Raw genomic sequence first — 23,089 nt, 5'->3', positions numbered from 1 at the left:
TGAAACCTCTGGTCATAATCAAAGCTTTTGATATCCACTACTTGCTTCATATAATATAAATTCATTCGAAATTTAATTTCAATTTAAAAGTTTTTGCAGTTAAAATTGCAGTTTAAATTTACATGCATTCAAAATTTATTTTCTAGAATTTGAAGCTACAGAAATAACGAAAAGAAACAAAACAAGGATGGGGAAATTGAAAAAAAAAAAGAAATTATTTTGCGATTAATGGGCGATTTCTTAACTATATTCAACCACTATATGTATTAAAGGTCCATCACAGAACACATCTATATTTCCAAACGCATTTGAACACTTCATTTGTCAGTTGCGTGGATTTAAAATTGGTTGAGTGATGTTTTAAATTTGTAAAAATGTTCATTATTAAATACCTTTTAGAATATTGGCCGCAACTGGACAGTAATCTTCATTATGTATGAAATTTACTTCAACTGATAAAGGTATATCACATATATGACGTAACATTTAAAGTGTATTGTATGCGTGTCGTTTGGCATTTTAAGCTCCAGCTTGCAATTAAATTGTTATAATGCACGCTTTGGTAAAATTTATCTGTTATAATACTCTTAACACGTTAAAACTAGTTAGTTCGTATACTGTTAGTTGTAATTTATTAGATGATGGCTACAAGCGTTTCGTACGCCACTTGATGCCCTTCGAAATATGCCCAAAAGGAGCTCCACGTGGCACGTTATCTGTTTATAGGCACTAGTTTTACAAAGGAAGATAAGGTAGAGTTAGCTGAAGCAAGCACACTCGGAAAGCTATCTTTAATTTCAAAATTTAATAAACAATTGTCAGTGTCCGGTAAATTTTTGCTGTTGTCATTCTCTATCACAAAATGTTTCTTGCAGACTAGGCAAGACTGTTCGGTCAAATTTATCAATGCTTTCTACATAATAGAAAGTTATTCAGAGTGTGTAAGTTGGTTTGCCATTGGTTAAAGATATGTGCTTCGCTGTAGCTGCCAAGTCTTATTTCAAGACATACTGTTTACTTAACATGCATCGTTATGTCACGTAGACAGTGTACCAACGTTTACTGTACGCCGAGTAGAATTTTAAATGTTCAAAAATTTCTTGTCGGAAATCAATAAATCCACCAGACCTTTCACACAAATGTCATATCTGGTGACATAATCACGTAACATATCACAACCAAATAACAAAACGCTATTTAGAAAAGAATATCAAAGTTCAAAAAATAAAAAATACATCACACAAAATATAAACTAATAAAAAAAAAAAAAAGCAATACAAGACTGCTCATATAAGTTTAGATTTTTATTTCTTGTAATCTTCAATACTTGTTGTATTTTCATAAATAAGTGCTACAGATTATTAGTATTGCTTCCAAGCCTCCATGGGATCTGAATCATGGAAAGTTGAATACTCGCATACCATTATAACTATCATACTTTCCCTTAAATATATTCAGTGTTGCAGCACTTGCAAAAGTGAATTTTTTTTTTTTCACTTGATAGGCTTTCTTGCCAACTTATGCCTCTTAATTATATCACTCCTCATGTCTGCCAAGCTCTGAGGACCACATTCTTTCAGTTTGCCCTCACTCAGTATTTCAGTCCTGGGGTCTTCATTATTTGCCTTTACATGCTCCCCAATGTTTCCTTATCACCAAGACAGCCAGGTGACCAGATCTGTCCCCAGGATTAGCAGACCATGTCTTGGATACCCGGCACAGGATCCGTTGGAAAAAAAGCCTCTATACTCCACCGAAGCAAATTTAATTTCGAGAGGCTTTTCTTTGAACCTGCTACCTGCTCTTACCAACTATCCCAATGTAAACAAATGTAGTTGTATCAAACTGCTTCTCATATGGGGAAACCCTCAGACAGTCAGGACACAGAAGTGAAACAAAGCAGATGGTTCAAGGGAGGAGAAAACATACTTTTTATGATAAAATGGGAGTGGGATTGGAAAAAGAAATGGTTACTCACTGATATTGCTGGACTTTGCAACAGCATTTGACAGACTTCCAAATGGAACTCTGTCACATAAATTGAATCAAGCAGAGATGGATATGAAGCTTGTACTTTGGATTAGAGGGTGGTTGATGGACAGATATCAGAGTGGTTTATGGAGAAGCTGAGCCCAGGAGAAAGCAACTACTGGTTTATGACTAGTGATGTCAAGATGACGGGAAATATTCAGTTGTTTGCTGATGATGAAAAACTGGGAACTAATTAAAGAAGATATATAGAGATCCTGCAAGATGACTTAAACTGGCAATATAGGCAAAGTTAAATGATGGCTAGTTTATTGTGGTCAAGTGTTGGCAGTGTACTTTGGAAAGAAGAGATCCCAAACTGTGCACCATTGATGCAACTAAATTGCAAGAAATTGTTAAAGCCAGGTACTTGGGGGGGGGGGGGGGGGATTGTGGACAGGAAGCTGAAGTTTGAGCTGAGGTCAAAACACTGAAAAACAAACAAACAACTTCTCTATCCACTGAAAAGCAGGGATAGGGAGGTTATTGTTCAATTTTATAAGGCCACACCTGGACCACTGCCCACAGATCTGGTTGCCTGGATTCTGTGGGGATGAAGTGGTGGAAAGGATCTAGAGGTGAGTGACAAAAATTTTGGCAGGTCTGTGGAATGCTCCCTGTGAGAATGGATTTGAAGGTCTGTGGGCTTCAAAAACTTTCAGCGTGCAATGAAATTGTTATAATGCACGCTTTGGGAAAATTTAACTAGCTGATAGGCAAAAAATAAGATATATGACAGGAGCATATACGTTATTAAGGGGAGTTTTATAGGATTGGCAATAAAGTCTTTACAAGGCAGGAAGGAAGAGAACAAAGGATCACTCTCCTGGAAAATGTGTAAGAATATGGTTTTCAGGGGTGTTAGAACTGGATTTTTTGCTTGGTGGAGGGTGGTGAATAGATAGAATGGGCTACTAGTGATGGAGGAAATGATGCCAGGAGGTTAGCTATATCTTTAGGTGTTATTGCAGTGATGCCGTCTGGGTGAGGTTGAAAGCAAAAGTTAAGAGTAGAGTTTTTGCAAGGAACGAGAAGCCACACCTACAAAAAGTAAGGTTTCTGCATTTCATCCTTTCAAATTCATATTGATATATTGATTGTTTTGCATTTGTTGTGTGCTTAATGTAGGCCACTAGACTTCTGGTCTTGTGTAATGGCTTGGATAGGGAGCAGGAATTTTGAATTAATTGGAGAATGAAGACCTTTATTCTAGCAGGGATCATTTCAGTAACTCTTTAAATTGGAATAAATTAATTTGTCAAAAGAATGGGACAGTGCTTCTACTCTTCCTTTCTATGGTCAAAGTATTGTCCCATTCTTTTGACATTCTCATTTATCAGAGGTCATCTCACTTATTTTTGGCACTACTGTGGTACCAAAGGACATCAGGTTGAGAATGACTGAGGGAAGAAACTCTTCATGTTCTGGAGATAAAAAATTTTGATCTGAATTACTGAGAGAAAAAATGACCTCTTCAGTATATTTGGAAGAACTGTTTAAGAAAAGATCAAGTGTTATGGGTGATAGTTATCTGATACTCTGGTTGGTTGATGGATGAGTTGCATTAGATTAATGCTTATAGCAAGTATTTCAGCTTGATTGGTGGAATTGAAAAAGGGGGAAACCAGTTATAAATATTAAAATCACTCAGGAAAATGACCACTGTTTGGTAGTTGGATCTCAGATGATTGAGCTTCAGAGATAAAAAGTCAGAGTTGTGAGAGTGATTTTCAGAATTTAGAGAGTGGTAAAGAAAGATAGTATAGTGCATGAATGTAACTGGATGGTGCAAGGAAACTTTAAGCCAAAGAAAGTTAAAAACAGACGGTTCTAGATTTAGCACCCCATGGCATGAGACATTGTATTGCATAAAAGTGCCATCCTATTGGCAGTTGGTTATACAGGGTGCAGTTTGGACAGCCAAGATGTAGCATTTGAGGTTGATTTTGTAGTTCATTTAGAAATAGCAAGACATGAATGTAAGTGATAACATATATCATTTATATTTGTGTTTAAACATTCTGTTAATGTTGGCGAAACGAATGTGGAAATAATTAAAAAAAAAAAAAATTAAGGTTGGATTTTTAAGTGAGATTTTTATTGCAGTGATGCTATAATTTTGTATTCACCATGTGCATATATGTCAGAAGAAAGAAACTCTTCAGTATGCAGCCCATATAGGTCACCCAATATTCTCGAATTAATTAATATTTTTCTTCCTCACCTATCTGCACTGTTTGGATGAAGACATCCCACATGCTACATGCAGTTATTATGCTACAACTTATTAGACTGCATAACGTTTTGACTGTTTTGGCAGGCACAAATGATTTAAGAGGTGAGAAATATATAATGAGAGAAGATATGAGAGTTGTTAGAAGAAGCAGAAATGAAGAGTAGGAAAGTAAAGATTGTGAGGCTGCTGCCTCAGTATGATAGCATAGAATCGAGAAGAAGGGCCATGATTGTCAATGAGAAGAATTGTACAGGAGGAATGGTGTGCAGTTTATGGATGTGTAGAGTGAATTTGATGGATGTAAGGACCCGTATATGACTGATGGATTGTACTTAAATGGTACAGTCCAAGCATTGGGTGCTTGGAGAAAGTGTTGTTTAATGAGAGTTTGGAAGTGCGAAACTAGAGAAACTAAGGAAGCAATTCAAGCACGTCTAGCGACCCCCCCCCCCCCTAGGATACGCAAGTATGAGCCAAGAATGATTTTGAAGAGCTGGGTGCAGTTTCCCAGGTTTTGAATCAGAATGGGCAGGTAATGACATTATGTAAGGGTGACTGTGGGCCCAAGGGGATGTTGAAATGCATCTACATGAATGCCAGAAGCATCAGAAATAAAGGAGAGGAGTTGTTTTAGCATTGCTCATCTCAACTTGGCCAAAAATTATTGGCATCAATGAGACCTAATTGTTAGAGAATGATGTAATTACAGGGATAGAATGTAGTGGGTATTTTTAGACAAGATAAAAGAGACAGGGCCGGAAGAGAGATATTATTAATGATAGATGAAGACCTTCAACCAACAAAAATAGAAGTTAAGGAAGATTGTAGATGTGATGGAAATAGTTCATTTCACGAGAGGCCAACAGGACAAAATATATTGTTGGGTGCTGCTCTAGACCTGGGGGGTCCAGAAAAAAATGTGGATAACATGCATCAGTAGATTAGCGCAACAAGTGCAGACCAAGCAATTATCATGGGAGACTTTAACTATGGTGATATAGATTGGAAGGAAGAAAGGGCACATAGCAAAATGGAAATGGAATTAGTGCAGTTACTAAGGGATAATTACCTGAAACAGCACATGATTGGAAAGTACCAGGGGTTTGAGAGAGAGTCGGATCTAGTAATAAATCATCAGAAGATGCTATAACTGCACTAGCAACTCTAGCTTCGATCAGGGAAAGTGACCATGCAGTCTTATCCTGGGAGGTTGCTCAGCTTGTGGAAATTTGAGTCAAGAAAGGGTTTATGCGGAACTACAAATCTGGTGATTATGATCCTTTCCTTCATGGTAATTATGACAAACTTTGGAGGTAACTTAGAGCAGTGCCATGACATAAGAAATTACATGGAATGAATATCATTAGTTCATAGGAAGTGGTCACGGATTGTTTGAGCAAGGCAGTATCAAAGTATACCCAGGGTCAGAAGGATAAATCGAGTAGGATTAAGTGGGTGACTAGCAATATAAAGAAGGAGCTGCAAAAAAAAGAAAGCATTATGGAAGGAATATAAATAACAAAGTGATCAGCATGCTCACGAGCAGTATAAAACACAAAGAAGGAGGGTAACTATTACTGTAAAAAAGGCTAAATCAGATTTTGAAAGAAAATTAGCTAAGCAGGCCAGAGTAAATCCAAAAGAATTTTTTCGCTACATAGCAAGTAAGACAAAGAATAATCACGGAAATATAACTTTACTCAGTGCTGATGGTAAAAATGTGACAGAAGCAGAAGAAATTGTTGTTACCAAATGATCGCCTTGCAAGGGTATATCATCCAGTTGGGGACTTTGCAGTTACTGAAGTGACAGAGACTGATGTGAGCATTGAGGTAGATCAGTGTTTCTCAAACTTCAGATATCCGCGTACCCCCTTCTTAAATTTTCATTATTACCAAGTACTCCCTAATTAATTTAAAAAAATAAATTAATGAATTAAAAAATTAATTAAAATTAATTTTAAATATTAATTAAAATTAAATATCTATTTTATTTGAATTTATATGTTCATGTAAACAAAAAATATGATTTATTTTTAAATTTTGGTTCTCTAGAGATGTCAGACGACACACTCATTAATTTCATTTGATCCAGATGCAATATCAACGTTTTCTTGTTGCTTACAGCTACTTGTATTTGCTATATTGCTCTTTTTGGGAGTTTTATAAATCCAATCTTTAACCAATGATCCATACGTAAGAATTTGAAAGCTAAAAAAAATACTGTATTTAAATTAAACATATTTGGTCATTTGAAAGTTAAGCATAAAAAACTTATTGTTTAATACTGACCATATACAAATATTTTAACATTCTTTGCCTACCAGTTTTGCTAGCAAACTGTCTCCTTTTTCAAGGCATTGACGGAAAAGTATAAAAAATTCTAGTAAATGCAAATTGAAAGGAACATAAAAACGTTGTAAACACTCTAGTAGCTAAGGTTGCACATTTACGTGACAGAGACTGAGTGGACTTATTGTTCTTAATCATTATCATGCATGCGTGTTTGTTGTAAACGCATAATGTGATTACTAGCTAGCTACAGTTCAGATGGATTTAGCGAGAGGATGAGGTTTTTCCATGAACTGTTAAGAATAGTACCCTGGTTTCCTTTGAGGTTTCCACCAGTTTTTAACACCATTGCGGCTTCCTTGAATAAATGATGTCTATAATGGTTGTCTAAATATGGCATGGAGCTATTTTGCCACTGTGGTTAGATGTACAGAAATGATGTGCTAAGCTGGAAAAAATACACCTGTTGTGGTTTACATCACCAACGTGCTCTCTCTGTCTGATCTCCAAACTTCGTGAAGTTTGTCCGATGTAGGCGAGACCACAGGAGCAAGGAATGTAATATACTCCTGGATTAAGTATAATTTCTGGGAAATTCCCATGCTACTCCTCCTGGATATTTGTAGAATGGCACCTTGTCTTTTGGTGATCCTAAAAAATGATTGATGCTGGAAAATGTTTGAAGATCACTTTGATGTTGTGGGCTTTTAGTATTCTGGCTATTTGATAAGAAATTGACTTGATGAAGGGAATCACTACAGTATAAAAATCACTACTTGATAAAAAGACAATCGAATAGTGTCGATTTATCTATTTACAGACACTGGACGATACCTTCATTATACTTCTAACCATCACAAGACACACAAACTAAGCATTATCCATATGTTGAAAAATAGAGCACTGAGTTTATATCAGAAGAGGAGGATACACAGACTGAAATCTCACTAATAGCCAAAACATTATCACAAAATGGATACCCTCTGAACATCATCAAAAAATATCTATACGGTGACAACTCCAAACAAGAAGAACCAAACTCCCAGCACGTTTCTACTGTAGTGATTCCCTTCATCAAGTCAATTTCTTATCAAATAGCCAGAATACTAAAAGCCCACAACATCAGAGTGATCTTCAAACCAACCACCAGCATCAAGCATTTTTTAGGATCACCAAAAGACAAGGTGCCATTCTACAAATATCCAGGAGTATATTACATTCCTTGCTCTTGTGGTCTCACCTACATCGGACAAACTTCACGAAGTTTGGAGATCAGACAGCGAGAGAGCACGTTGGTGATGTAAACCACAACAGAAGTATTTCTTCTGGCTTAGCACATCATTTCTGTACGTCTAACCACATGATAGAGTGGCAAAATAGCTCCATGCCATATTTAGACGACCATTATAGACATTGTTTATTCAAGGAAGCCACAGTAGTGTTAAAAACTGATGGAAACCAGGGTACTATTCTTAACAGTTCATGGAAAAACCTCATCCTCTCTCTAAATCAATCTGAATTACAGCTAGCTAGTAATCACATTTTGCGTTTACAACAAACACGCATGCGTGATAATGATTAAGAACAATAAGTCCACTCAGTCTCTGTCACGCGAATGTGCAACCTTAGCTACTAGAGTGTTTACAATGTTTTTATGTTCCTTTCAATTTGCATTTACTAGTATTTTTTATACTTTTCCGTCAGCACCTTGAAAAAGCTAGACAGTTTGCTAGCAAAACTGGTAGGCAAAGAATGTTAAAATATTTGTATATGGTCAGTATTAAACAATAAGTTTTTTATGCTTAATACTGTATTTACTCGAATATAACTCTAACTTTTTTTCCCGAAATTAAAGCTAAAAAATCGTGTTGCGAGATGCGTGCGGGAATTTTCGGAAATTAAAGTTTTCAGAAAAAAACTGAAAAATGGTGCGACTTACCAAGAAGCTCCTACTCGCTATCACTACTTTTGGCATCGAGAACAGTTTCTTTGTGTGCATCGTCAAAGTCATCTACCCAAATAGCATCATCTTCTTTCCCATTATTTCAAGCAAAAATTACCAGTAATTTACAAGACTTGAGATACGTAGAGCAGCGAAGAACTGCATATGATTGGTGCGGTATTAACAAAAGATCGTGTGAACCAAAGACAAATTAGCATTTTAACAGTTGTGTTGAAATGCTAATTCCCTTCAACCGAATTCCGTAATATCTGAAACACATTCACTATATATTTCTTAGTTTTAACACGTTAACGACAGGGGTGGTGTCAAGCAAAACCACATGTTCCACCTGCAACATATGGTTTTGCTGGTCTATAAATAATTTTCTGTTGGAGAGGGGATGTGATTCTTTAGTTAGTGCCGTTTTATCCCTGTTGTCTCTAATTGCACTGTTTGTTGAAAAATATAATGACTCCTTTAATTATGCATAGCCGAAAATTGTCACATACCCCCTAACCACATTTCGCGTACCCCCCGGTGGTATGCGTACCACACTTTGAGAAACACTGAGGTAGATGAACAGGAGGTGTTTAGCATATTAAAAAATATGAATGTGAACACAGCAGTGGGACCAGATGGCATGTCAGCCCCCTGCACTACATGAATGTGCAAAAGAATTGGCATTGCCTCTGATGAAGTTGTTCGATCTAAGTCTCAGCTCTGGCAGATTCCAAGGAGTGAAAAGAGGGTCAGATAGTACCATTGCATAAAAGTAGTTCTAAGACAGAAGTAGCAAATTGCAGACCAATTAGTATCTCTGGAGTGGTGGCTAAAGTATTGGAAAGGTTGGTTAAAAGTAAAATTGAGGAATGGGTGAATAGGAATATGATACTTTATAGGGGGAGGAATCATGGCTTTGCAAAAGGTAGGTCCTGTCTCAGTAATTTATTCACATCTTTTAATAAGGTGACAGCAGAATTGAATCAGGGAAATCAGTACATCATTATACTGCTAGACTTTGCAAATGCATTCGACATGGAAAACTATTACATAAGTTGGAGCAAATGGGAATGGATATGAGGCTGGTGGCTTGGATTGGTGTATGTGTGTGTGGGGGGGGGGGCAGATAGACAGATATCAGACAGTGGTATGATGGAGTGGAATCAAAGCAAAAGAGGGTGACTAGTGGAGTTTCTCGGTAATATGACCACTACTTCAATATAGTAGAAGATTTGAAGGGGGAAATTCAAGTTTTTGCCAGTGATGCAAAACCTGGAAGGGCAATAGTTGATAAAGGTGACTTTGGGATGAAATTCTAATGCACTTTGGGATGAAAAGATTATATCACTTCATATCATATTGATGTTACAGGAAATTGATGAGGTTAGAGATTAGGGGATGATGGTGAATAGAGATTTGAAATTCAGAGGGCATATTGCAACAATTGGCAAAATAGCTCAGAGGATTACTTGAATGCTGACGAGCATATTTGACAAGTAAAGATAGGGAGGTTATTATCCCTCTTTATAAGGCTATGATTTGTCTGCATGTTGACTACTGTGCATAGATTTGGTTACCTGCATTTCTTGGGAATTGGGAGGTGGTAGAGAAAATTCAGAGATGAGTGACCAAGCTGGTGACAGGTCTGTGGAATGTTACCTATGAGGATAGATTGAGGGTGTGTGGGTTGCAGAGTTTAGCTGATAGGTGGAGAAGAGAGGATATGATAGAAACTTATAAGTTACTAAAGGGACACTATAATATTGACACAGAAGAAATTTTTCAATTCTTGGGGGGGGTAAGTGTAAACCAAGGGGGGTCACACTTGGAAGCTGTTGAAGAGTGTGGTTAGTAAGGATGTGCAGACTAGGTTCTTTTCTTGGAGAGTGGTGAATGAGTGGAATAAATTGCCCGAGGCATTCATGAGCATCCCAACTATGAATAGGTTTAAGTCGATTTATGATAGGTATTATGTTAATGGATAGAGTGGTTCTCCTGCGATGAGTCTTTTGACTCCATGGAGTGCTCATAGAAATAATAATAATAAGTTTGGATGAATTATAATTAAACGAAAACAAGATGCTGTTGTAAAAATAGTGTTGTGGCAAATGACTTTGCTGCAAATTTCTAGGATATCAGAGTACAGTCGTTCCCTCAACTTACTTCGGGGGTTTCGTTCCATCCGGCAGGACGTTAGTCAGTTTGGACGTAAGACGATACATTAAATCAATGGAGTAACAGGGGTCAGGGACTTAACAGTAATAAGTATATTGTCATTTTAATTTTTAAACCTTATTATAAAACTGTACTCTGTGTTATTGCAACTAGAAAACAGGAGAATAATTGCTCAAATCTTCTTCCACAATCATATCTTCATTACCTTCCCTATGTGAAGGACCAGGCTTCGGCTCTTCTGGTGTTTTTTTGATGAAAATGTCCAATCTGTTTTGCTTATTCCTCTTCTTCTTTTCATCGTAAATTTGTTATAGCAAGCAAATGCATCACGTACTTTCCTTTCTACTAATAAGTAGCATTCAACGTTGGGGTCCATGTCTTCAACCATTTTGAGAACATCGATAACTGCAGAGAGCATTTCTACAAGACCTTTCACTGTGAATTGTTTAACTACCTCTTCTTGTTTCTCTTTTTCCTTTTCTCATTCTTCTTCTTCTGCAACACGCCATGTCGTCATCGTCATCATTCACGTCAAGATTCAGATTGTTTGGTAAGCCCGCTATTTCTTCACTGAATTTACAAAGGTCTTCATTTTTTTCAAAACCTCCAAAATTGTACACAAACCTTTTAAAATGTCTTTTTCCATATGCCACTCATTGAAAGATCACTTTGTCCCAAACTACAGCAATATTTTTAATAGCAATAAATATCAAATGCTTTCCAGAATTGTATGAGAGTCTGGTCGTTTCCTTCAGTAGCAGAAATGGCCTGTGAAAAAGTTCTCCATAGATAATAAGCCTTAAACAATACATGAACTCCCGGATCCATCAGTTGGATCAACTGATGGAGAAACATGATCCTGAACTGGGTGAAGATCATCGATATAAGACGGATTACGTGGAGCATTATCTAGAATTAATAACATTTTAAATTCTACATTTTCTTTCACAAAATACTTTCCATTTCACTTGCATTACAGTTGATTAAGGCATCTGCAAACAATTTTTGAGTCATCCACGTCTTCTTATATCTCCGCTAATGAACTGGAAGAGTATGCTTCCTAATGTTTTTAAAGGTTTGTGGATTCTCACTGTGCCATATCACAAATGGTTTCAGTTTATATCGAGCCACGTTACCCCCTAACAGAATCGTAACACTGAATTTAAGAGCTTTAAAACCAGTCATAGATTTTAGCTTTTTGTGGATGAATTGTCTGCTCGGGCATTTTTTTTTCCGAAACAAGGAGGTCTCATCCATATTAAATATTTGCTGTGGCAAATAATTTTCCTCCGTAATAATTTTATCCAATTTCTCCACAAACTCCTTGGCAGTCTTCTCATCAGAACTTGCAGATTCACCATACATTTTCAGATTATGCGGTGCAAAACGCTGCTTGAATCTCATGAACCAACCAGAAGAAGCGTTGAATTTGTAGTCATAATTGGGTCCTGCTTTCTCCTTCAACATGTTGAAGAGACTTAGTGCCTTAGCAGTTATGGTCATAGTGCTAAGAGGCATGCACTTTTGGTTCAGGTCTTCTATGTGTGTGTGATGGAAGTAGCTTTTCCAATCACCGATAGGACCTTGTCATTGCTTCGTCACTATCATCAGTTGAATTTGCAACTTCGTTTCAAGATCAATTGCTCGCCTCTTTTTCTGTGATTCTTCACAGGTTTTTTAATTGGGTGTGTAGGACCATGTTGCACAAAATATTGCAAAATATTTAATGATAAATACACAAATAACCTAATTTTTTAACACAAAATCAACAGAGGAACTGTAATTAAAGGAAAGACATGTATTAACCACAGTGAAAATTATTTACTTGTAAATATTTCACCACAGGTTTCGTTATTTAAAAAAGAGGAACTGTTGAAGCCACGTTCTGACTGCTGAGGGATGTAGCCACTGAATGTGCTGTTGCCACTGCATTGTTGCTAAATAAAAACCTTTTTTGCTTTACGCTCGCTTGCATCTTGTTCGAAAGTATAGTCGAAAATGTTATTTATTGCATTATGGGATCACAGATGTATCTTCGAACGGATGTAAGTTGAGGGATGACCGTATATGCAATATGACTAATTTTCTATAATATGACTTGCCCTGTGCTATACTCAGTCTATTTGGATCTTACCAACTGATTATGTGTGAGTGTACATGATGAGTTGACAGAATATGCTTTGTAAAACTGAATATATCCAGTGGATTTATGCATAGACTTAATAGGACTGCAGTCTAGAGCCTCAGGATATTTAGAGGCCTCATAACTTTCAATTCTTATCATTTTTGCACTTGATAGTTTTTAGTTTCATTATTTTTTCTGCATAATTTTCAGATTACACAAATTTCAATCATGAGATAAAATTGAGAGGCTCCAACACATAATCTTGCACAACAACAACATTAGTATTACAATCCACTCTCTGGCATTCATATGTTTTTTATTTTTATTACAGATTTGCATACTTTCTCTCTTCCCATTGTACCAACATTGTACTACACTAAATGTAGCACTTAATGTCAAGAACTAACTCATACACCTATTCATTATACCACGACCTATTGATGACTACTGGAAGTTTTAGTATTAGTATTACTTCTTAGCCTGCATGGAGTCCAAAGTTATTGCAGGAGACCAAACTCTCACATACCAATAATTATTATACCTTGCCTCGAATACATTCAGTGTTGGAGCACTTATTACTCGCTCTGGCAATGGATTCCACTCATTAACCATCCACCACATGCAAACATTTTCCTTTTCACTACTGTAATCGCATGACCTTTCTACTGTTTCCAGCAATGACTTCTTGTTCTTGCATCACCCATTCTCCTGTGCAATAATTCCCCTGTGTTCATTTGATAGGCTTCTCTCACCAGCTTATATGTCTCAGTTATATCACTCTTCCTATCTGCCAGGCTCTGAAGACAACATTCCCTCAATCTGTTTTCATACTCAATATTCCAGAGTCCTGAGAATTTAATTATTTGCCTCTGCACTCTCTCCAATATTTCCTTATCACCTGGCTACATTGGTGTAGCCAGGTGATAAGGAAATTGCAAATTGCAAACGAAGTTGCAAATTGTCCAGCCTGCTCAACAAGATCCGTGCACAGAAATTCAAATGAGTCCTAATTAGTGCCTTATAACAGTGGAACTATCACCTCCTTATCTTTAAATCTTAGCATTCTTTGCATTATAGCAGCAATTTTTTAGGTAACCCTCTCAACTTTCATTATGTGTCTACCCTGAACTTCAGTTCCCTATCATCAGATCTCTTGCCTCTTCCACTTCTTGAAGAAAAGTTTTTCCAGTGTATTAAACCTCATTCCACCTTCTCTGGCCATAGTGCATAACTTTACACTTAGTAACACTGAAATGATATCCCTATTCTTCAGCTCAAAGCACCAGCCTATTCAAATCCTCTTGTAATAACAACACACCAGAACCTCTTGAAATTGTACTTCCTAATTTAGCATTATCAGTGAACAACTGAATATCTCCTTTCATACCACGATCTGTATAATTGATATATAAATAAACAACAGTGGTCCCAAAACAGTATCCTGTGGCACTCCACTCATCACTTTTTTTGGGATTCTTCACCTCCATACACAATTCACCAGTTTCTATCTCAACCATTCCTGTAACCAAGCTACTAAATAACTATCCATCTCCAGCCTGCTCAATTTCAAGTAGTTTATCATGTGGTATTCAATCAAATGCTTTATCAAAATCCAGATAAATCATGATATAAGTATCTCCTCTGTTCAGTACACCTAGTCATTCTATTATAAAATCTAATCAAGTTACTAAAGCACGACTTCTCCATAACAAACTTATACTGCTCTTTCAAAAAATTTCCATTCTCATTAATCCAGGTTTGTATTATGTCTCTAACCAGACTCTCTAACATCTTCACCACTACATTTGATACACTAGCTTATACAAGGCTGGTCTGAAAAGTTCTCGGCCATGACCATAGATGGCAATACAATCGGTATGATTTTTTTTTCAAAGTTAGTACATCTCTCATAAGCAACCATATGAAATTGCAAGTCATTCTACAAGTAGTTGGTTTTGTACAGCTGTCTGAAGCAGAAGTGTTGTCTGTATCCCTTGAAATGGATAAAATTGAGTATCGTGCAGTTATAAAATTCTTTGTAAAAGAAAGTTTAATGCCAAAAGAACTTTGTTTCAAAGTTTTTTAAAGTTTGTGGGCACTCTTCTCCTTCATTTTTAACAATTAAGAAATGGGCCGCCGAGTTTAAATGGCCATAGCAGGATTGAAGATCGACGAGAAGGACATCCAAAAAGTGTAACAACACCAGAAATCATTGATCAAGTGCATGATATGTTATTGGGTGACCGGCGAGTCAAAGTGTGTGAAATTTCTGAGACTATAGGCATTTCAAAAGAACGTGTAGGATATATTTTGCATGAAGAATTGGAAAAGAAAAAGCTTTGCACAAGATGGGTGCGGCGCTTGCTCACAGCAGATCAAAAACGCACTCGCATGAAAATCTCTGAACAGTGCTTGGAGCATTCTTGTTAATAAACAAGAATAAAACTGATTTTGTGCATCGATTTATTACTATGGATGAGACTTTGGATTCACCTTTACACACCAGAATCCAAGCAGCAGTCAAAACAGTGGGCAGAAGCCGGTTGTTCAGCGCCAAAGAAGACAAAGTCAGTTCCATCAGCAGGTCATTGCAGTGGCTAGGGGGAGGGTGCAGAGGGTGCAGTCTGCCCCGGGCAGCACTTTGAACCTTTTTGAACTTTTGCAGTTAATTCTAAAATACAGTCTCGAGAACTCAGTTCCAAATATTGTAATACTACTGCAAATTTTCCTCACAATCGCTGCATTGCTAGTTGTGAGAGGAGTTTTTCTAAATAAAATTTGATTAAGAATTACTATATTACTATGACATAGACTTCGCCAATATCATCGATTTTGCTAACAGAAAAGCAAGAAAAATAACATTTTATAGTGTTGAAATTAAAGTTTTACTTAAAAAATAAACATGGTGTTTTAATTTATTTCCCTATATGTCATTTTGACTTTTTGTAGTATTGTTGGTATGTATTGAGAGGGGCGACAAACTCAGGGATAGCCCCCAGGTGACCGATGCCATGACCCAGTGGCATAGCTAGAGCTACGCCACTGGGTCATGACATCAGTCTTTTGGGAATGCTAAAGGCATTTTGTTTATTAATTATCTTGAAAAGGGTAAAACAATAACTGGGGAATATTATTCCAATCTTTTAACCAGACCAGACGAAAAAAATTGTGAGAAAAGACCTAGTTTGCAGAAGAAAAAAAATCATCTTTCATCAGGACAATGTACCTGCCCCAAAAGGTGTTTTGGCAATGGGAAAATTAACTGATCTGCACTATGAATTGTTGGAACATCCACCCTATTCCCGAGATTTGGCTCCCTCTGACTTCTGTCTCTTCCCAAAACTAAAACTCTTCCTCGCTAGTCAGCATTTTTCTTGGAATCAAGAGGTCACTGCAGCTTTAGGGGGGATATTTTTCAGATCTTACTGAAAACCACTACAGGGAATTTATAATTTATAATTTCAAAAGAAAAATAATTTTGAAATTATAAATTCGTTTTTTCATTGTTAGGCTGAGAACTTTTCAGACCAGTCTCATAGTTTGACACAATTTTTTCCTTCTTTCCACTCTTCTAGGACTTTTCCTGTTGCCAGACATCTGTTGAATAACCAAGGCAAAGACACTTTTCAGACTGTCAGCTGAAAGTTTATTTTGCACTTGGTTAGACTATAATAAGTTTAGTTTAATCCTTTATCCAAGTGTGAGCAAACAAAGTTTGCACCTGAATATATCTTCAGGACTGAGGAAAGGTAGTGCAACACCAGGCAACTCGGAGCAAAGGTGGACCAAGATATCATCACTCCTATCTCAGTATCTCCCATAATGCAAAACACATCTCCTTGTGGATATGTATAATGTTATGCATTAAGGGAAGGGCCACTACCCTTTCGCTGAGGTCTCGTCAGCGAGGCGCAAACTTTGTTTGCTTACACTTGGATAAAGGATTAAACTAAATTTATTATAGTCTAACCAAGTACAAAATAAATTTTCAACATCTTTCTCTAAATCCAGAGTAATTTAATAATAAAGTGGCACACCTTTTGGCAACTCCTATAGGTAAAGATGACCTCTCCATTGCTTGACTTGGTATCTCCACCTCTGGGCCTGGCTCCCACTGACAAGACCTCAATAAAGGTTGAAACCTGTCTGGGTAGTGGCCCTTCCCTTAATGCATAACATTAGACATATCCACAAGGAGATGTGTTTTGAATTATGGGAGATACTGAGATAGGAGTGATGATAACTTGGTCCACCTTTGCTCCGAGTTGCCTGTCATATTTTGTGCCTGAAAATATCTCCTGAAGATATTTTCAGGCACAAACTTTGTTTGCTCATACTTGGATAAAGGATTACACTGCCAGCTCTTTTTACACATTCCAGTAACATACAAAATTGTGATATCCCATCCAGTCCTATATCCTTATTAACATCAAGGTTATTATTATTATTCATGACACCTACTCATGGGCTCACTTTAGTGAGTACAGACATGCCAAACGCAAGGTACCTGATGCTGGACTTACTTCATGTAATATACATCTGTTATATTATCTATAGACTGGTCCCTCCCCTTCTTTCTTTGCTTCTTTCTTCTCTTTTTGCTCCTTACTCCCAATGCTATTAGAGGTATTTGAAGGCTAGGGGTGAATCTTTCCTATTTTGTTATCTCATTTCGCCTATTGCAACCACAGAAGGGGGAAAGCTAGCCCCAATAGGTGCCGGTCCCAAGTCCGGATAAATGGCGAGGGTTGTTGTTAGAAGGGCATCTGGTCGTAAAACTTCACTGCCAGCTCTAGCTATGATTAAATGAGTCAAAAAGAAAGTGATACAAGGGCTAGGGCGTACCCCTTAAGCGATGTGCAGTCATATCGCCCTACAGCTGCGAGAAGTGGACAAGGGCTACTGCATCAAGGCCGGGTGCAGTTAAAGAAGCGAGCCCAGCAAGTGGAGAGAATGTTGGAAGCTTGACTGGAAGGGGAAGAGAGGTGGCAGACATGATGAGGAAGAGGAAGTTGGACATTTTATGCGTGCAGGAGACAAGGTGAAAGGGGGAAAAGGCAAAGTAACTAGGAGAAGAGTATAAATTGTTCTTCTCTGGAGCAAATAAAGAGGGAAGAAATGGTGTCGGAATTGTGGTGTGTGGCAGAATGAAGGGCAAAGTACTGGAAGTGGGTAGGAGGAACGATAGGATCATGTGAATGAAACTGGGTCTTGGAGAAGAGCAACTGGTCATCTTATGTGTCTATGCCCCACAAGTTGGCTGTACAGCAGAAGAGAAAGATGAATTCTGGAATGTGCTAGATGAAGAAATGAGGGAACTGGAAGAAAACGAGATGGTGATTGTCAGAGGAGGCTTCAACACATAGGGAGACAGAATAGGGATTGTGGAAGGGTGCATGGTGGCCATGGAGTGGGAATGATGAACCAGGAAGGAGAGAGAGAGGATTTTGGACTTTGCAGTAGCATTTGATCTGGCAATTGTGAACTCCTTTTTCTGTAAGAGGGAAGAGCATTTGATAACATTTAGAAGTGGCAACAACGGTTCACAGATTGACTACATTTTGACTAAAAGAAAACATCTTAAGGCAGTAACAAATTGTAAGGTAATCCCAACAGATCAAGTGGTGCAGCAACACTGGCTGCTGTGCACAGAATTTAAAATAAAGTTGAAGATAAGAACCTTTGGAAGCCATGGGAGGTAGACAATTAAGTGGTTTCGCTTAAAAGAAGAGAGTGTGAGGAACCGTTTTAGGGAGAAGGTGTTAGAGAGGATTTCGGATGGACTAGAAAGTGTACAAGATTGGTGGAGACAATTCAAAAGCAATTCTAAGCTGTGCAACTTGTGCAACTGAGGTGCTTGGTGAACTATCTGGAAAGATTATAGAGCAGAAGGAAGGTTGATGGTGGAATAATAATGTACAAGAAGCAGTGACGGCTAAGAGGAAGGCAAAACAGAAGTGGGACGAGTCAAGAGTGGAAGAGGACAGAGAGAAAAAGCGAGAAGCCAAGAGAGTTGTTGCATAGGCAAAGGCCATGGCATAGCAAGACCTTTATGATCAATTAGAAACAAAGGAATGAAGGACAGGGAAAGATTTATTGCAAAATGTAAAAATAAGGCATCAAAGGACATCATATATGTGAGGCAGATCAAAGACTCTGGAGGAAGGGTATTAAGGAGGGATGTGGATATAAGAAACAGATGGAGAATATACTTTGAAGGGCTTTTGAATGAAGAAAATGCGAGGACTCACTGAGAAGATGGGGGAGCCTTATGGGGGATGGTGCAGAACATTAGTAGAATGGAAGTGAAGGAGGTCATAAAGAGGATGAAGAATGGAAAATCGATTGGGCCCTGACAGGATCCCAGTGGAAGCATGGAAGGCATTAGGGGAAGAGGGAATTGACCTGCTGTGGAACCTGTTAATAAAAGTTTGTCAACAGGAAAATATATCCGAGGAATGGAGGGAAGCTCTTGTCCCCAACTACAAGGGAATGCACAAGACTAAGAATTACAGAGAAATAAAGTTGATGTCCCACACAATGAAAATCCTAGAGAGGGTTCTTGATGGAAGACTGAGGAAGGAGGTGGCGATTGCAAAGGAGCAATTTGGCTTCATGCCTGGTCGATCGACGACAGATGCTATCGTTGGGTTATGACAGATGATGGAAAAGTTTCGAGAGAAGCAACAGGAGCTACATATGGTATTTATTGATCTGGAGAAAGCTTATGATAGAGTGCCAAGGCAAGAAATCTGGAGGTGTCTGAGGGAGAAGGTAGAGAAATATGTCAGGCTGGTGCAGGAGATGTACAGAAATGTGAAGACAAGAGTTCGGACCTGCCTGGGAGAGACAGAAAGTTTTCCAGTGACAGTTGGCTTGCATTAAGTCCATTCCTGTTTAATATTGTGATGGAGGCAGTGAGAGAAGACGTGCCTTGCACTATGTTGTATGCAGATGACACCGTGCTGTGTGCAGAATCAAGAGAAGAAGTGGCAGCTAAACTGGAAAGTTGGAGGAAAATACTGGAAGGGAGAGGTCGAGACTGAGCAGAAGTAAGACAGACTATATGTGTTGCAAAGTGGATGACAGCCAGTTGACAGATCTGGAGCTGGAAGGAAATGTCATCAGAAAGGTCAGTGACTTCAGATACTTAGGTTCAACAATGAAAGAGGATGGCAAGGCTGAGAAGGAAGTGGGATGCAGGATACAAGCAGGATGGAGGAACTGGAGAGAGATGGCTGGAGTGCTATGCAATAAGAGGGCGCCAATCAATCTAAAAGGCAAAATCTACAGGACAGTAGTGAGACCAGCTATGACGTATGCTATGGAAACTGTGGTCCTGAGGGAAAAATAACATCAACAGGATGGAGGTTAGCAGAGATGAGAATGCTTAGGTGGATGTGCAGTGTTACCAGAAAGGATCGTCTGAGAAATGACTATTTAAGGGGAACGGTGAAAGTTACGAACTTAGGAGCAAAGATACAGGAGGCAAGGTTGAGATGGTTTGGTCATGTGATGAGGAGGGAGGAAGAGTATGTGGGGAGAAAGGTCATGCAGATGAATATGCAGGGGAGGAAGCATGGGTGGCCAAAGAGGAGATGGTGGAGGAGGACTTGAGGATGAAGAACTTGGATGTGGCTACAGCCCAAGACAGGAGGTTGTGGAAGAGACTCACTACTAACAGCGACCCTACTTAAGTGGGAAAAGCTGAAGAAGAAGAAGATTATTCATGACACCTCCAAGGAGGCCAAAGGCTCATCAAGGGAGGATACCTATTGTACAACTCTCCGTTTCCACCACTACACTGAATCTCCACTACCAATCATCTACATCAATGCCATCTACTGCCCACCACCACTACAACTAGTATTTTTTTTTTGTCTGTAAATTCTGTGTGTTCTGAAGGGCCGATTTGTCTGTATGCAAGATGAAAAACTGCATACAGAACGAGTTTCTGGGGAAAAAAACCCTGCTACCTCCATATGAGATCGGCTAACTCATCTTCAATTGAAAAAGTTCATATAAAGATTTCTTCTGTTATGATGGAAATCAAACTTAGGCTTTTTCCAGTCAAAGGGCACAATAGACGTAGTGCAATTTTTCCAATTGCGCTACGGCGGTGCTAAGTTACTGAACACTTAGGTTAGTTAGGTTACTGAAAACTTTCCATTCTTGCACAGTCAATCTTCTATACACCTTTCTAGGGATGCACAGAATATTCAGTTTTGCTTCATATTTGACCAGTTTGGTGTTGTTCAAATTTTTAGCTTCAGGTGTATTCCAAGAAAGATTCAACATTCTGGAAAAACCTCCCATTATCTTGCACAGCTGCATACAGTGGCTTGTTGTTTGCATGGATACTTTCTTTGATGTTTTTATTTTAATCTATATTATGCAGTTTTAAAAATTGTTTATCTTATGAAGTATTAAAATTTATTATTATTATTATTATCCCAGGAGAGACCTGAGAGCCAAGGATTCATCGAGGGAAAGCATACTATCCACACCAACTGTCTTACCTGTTCTTGAATTCATTCATGCTACTTCCACACACCACATTCAATGGCAATCCAATTCACTCACATACCACTCTGTGAGAGAAAAATCTAGACCTCACTCCCTTATTGAAAGCATTCATTCTGAACTTCCAAGTATGTTTGATGCCCTTTACTCATCTTCCATAAAATGAAAAATTTCATCTATTGAAATTCGATATAACCATTTCAGAAATTTGTAAGTCTCAATCATATTATTATTTTATGGCAACTCTATGGAGTCCGGAGACGCATCGTGGGAGACCCTAATTAACCATTATGCACATCAGTCGTATCATACTTTTCCTTGAATCCATTCAATGTCAGGGAACTCAACCAATTCTGGAAATCTATTACGCTCACTCACTCGCCACTCTCCATGCAAAAAATATGGTCACACACACCCTTACTAACCACACTCTTACACAACTTCCACAGATGGCCCTTAGTTCTCTATTTGTCATATATTGAAAAATTTCACTTGCATCAATTTTATAAAACCCATTTAATATTTAAATTATACATTTTTGGTCATTTTATAATAGAAATACAATTTTATTAATACAGACCAGTTTATAATAAAAACATTTATTCAAACCTACTAGTTTCGCCAGCAAACTGTCTGGCTTTTTCAAGGCATTACGGAGATATGAAAGTTAGTAAATGCAAATTAAAAGGAACATAAAAAACGTTGCAAACCAAACTAGTAGCTATGGTTACACGTTTTGCGTGACAGAGATGACTTATTGTTCTTATTCATTATCACTCATGCGTGTTTGTTGTAGACTTGTAATGTTTCAACATACGAGACACGAACTTAATAAAAGTGATATTAATTGCCGCAAGTTCTTTGATGAAATTTCCAACAACTTAGAATACACCATATGGAATCAATTAGATCAAATGATATAATGCAGTTACGAAAAAACTTTCAAACTTTATAAGGACAAACAAATTAGGAAATTCAATGAACTTTACAAGAAAAAATATCGGACACAAAACAACCTCCCGGATGACAAAGTGATTTTCAATTTGTCAAATCATAGCCTCACAAAAAATGAATCTGATATTCTCAAAAAAGTTTTAATTTCGCGATTATGCCCAAACACATTCCTAAAATGGATTTTATGTGTGGAATTGAAAAAGGCCTATATCCACTACCAAAAAACGTTGCCGACTATTAGATTCAAAAGTACAATAATCCTAGCCAAAGCCAAACAACCTGTTCTTAACATGTCTCCTTATGATAGAAAGGCAATTCTCAACTTGAAGAAAAATAAAGATATCATTATTACAAAAGCTGATAAAGGAAATTCTACAGTTATCCTCAACCTCTAAAGATTATTATGATAAGTTAAACGTATTACTATCAGACACCTCAACTTATAAAATCCTAGACAGAGACCCCACAATAAAAAATCATAATGAAACAAACCAACTAATCAGAAATTGTAACAATTGGCCAGAAGAAGTGAAGAGAACACTAAAATCCTCACATCCTATCACTCCAAGACTATATGGGACACCTAAAATACATAAACAGGATATACCTCTCCGTCCAATAGTTGATGGAAGATCATCACCAACCTACCTTTTGGCAAAGCATCTTGCAAACTTATTAAATAATAAAATAAGATCAACAGAATCCTATATCAAGAATAGTCAACATTTTGTAAATAAACTCCAAGCCATTACGATTGCACCAACAGACATGCTAGCCAGTCTAGATGTTGTATCCCTTTTCACCAATGTTCCAGT

The 23,089-nt window shown here is 37.7% G+C and overlaps 1 protein-coding gene across 2 annotated transcripts in view; it reads left to right on the top strand.

The window, feature by feature from the left end:
- Positions 1-294: 294 nt before the first annotated feature.
- The window catches only part of LOC150105488 (vesicle-trafficking protein SEC22a-like), a 115,894-nt gene continuing 93,099 nt past the window's right edge, over positions 295-23,089 (top strand). For both annotated transcript variants that reach the window (XM_090394203.1, XM_090394202.1), the window contains exon 1: positions 295-461. The gene's annotated coding sequence lies outside the window, so the exon portion shown is untranslated. The remainder of the gene's footprint in view (positions 462-23,089) is intronic.

Source organism: Typopeltis vanoorti, chromosome 6, assembly GCF_054136105.1.
Source record: "Typopeltis vanoorti isolate ZY-2024b chromosome 6, IOZ_Tvanoo_1.0, whole genome shotgun sequence".
Classification (NCBI taxonomy): Eukaryota; Metazoa; Arthropoda; class Arachnida; order Uropygi; family Thelyphonidae; genus Typopeltis; species Typopeltis vanoorti.
The sequence above is the reverse complement of the archived record's forward strand: the minus strand, read 5'-3'. Positions and strand labels throughout refer to the sequence as shown.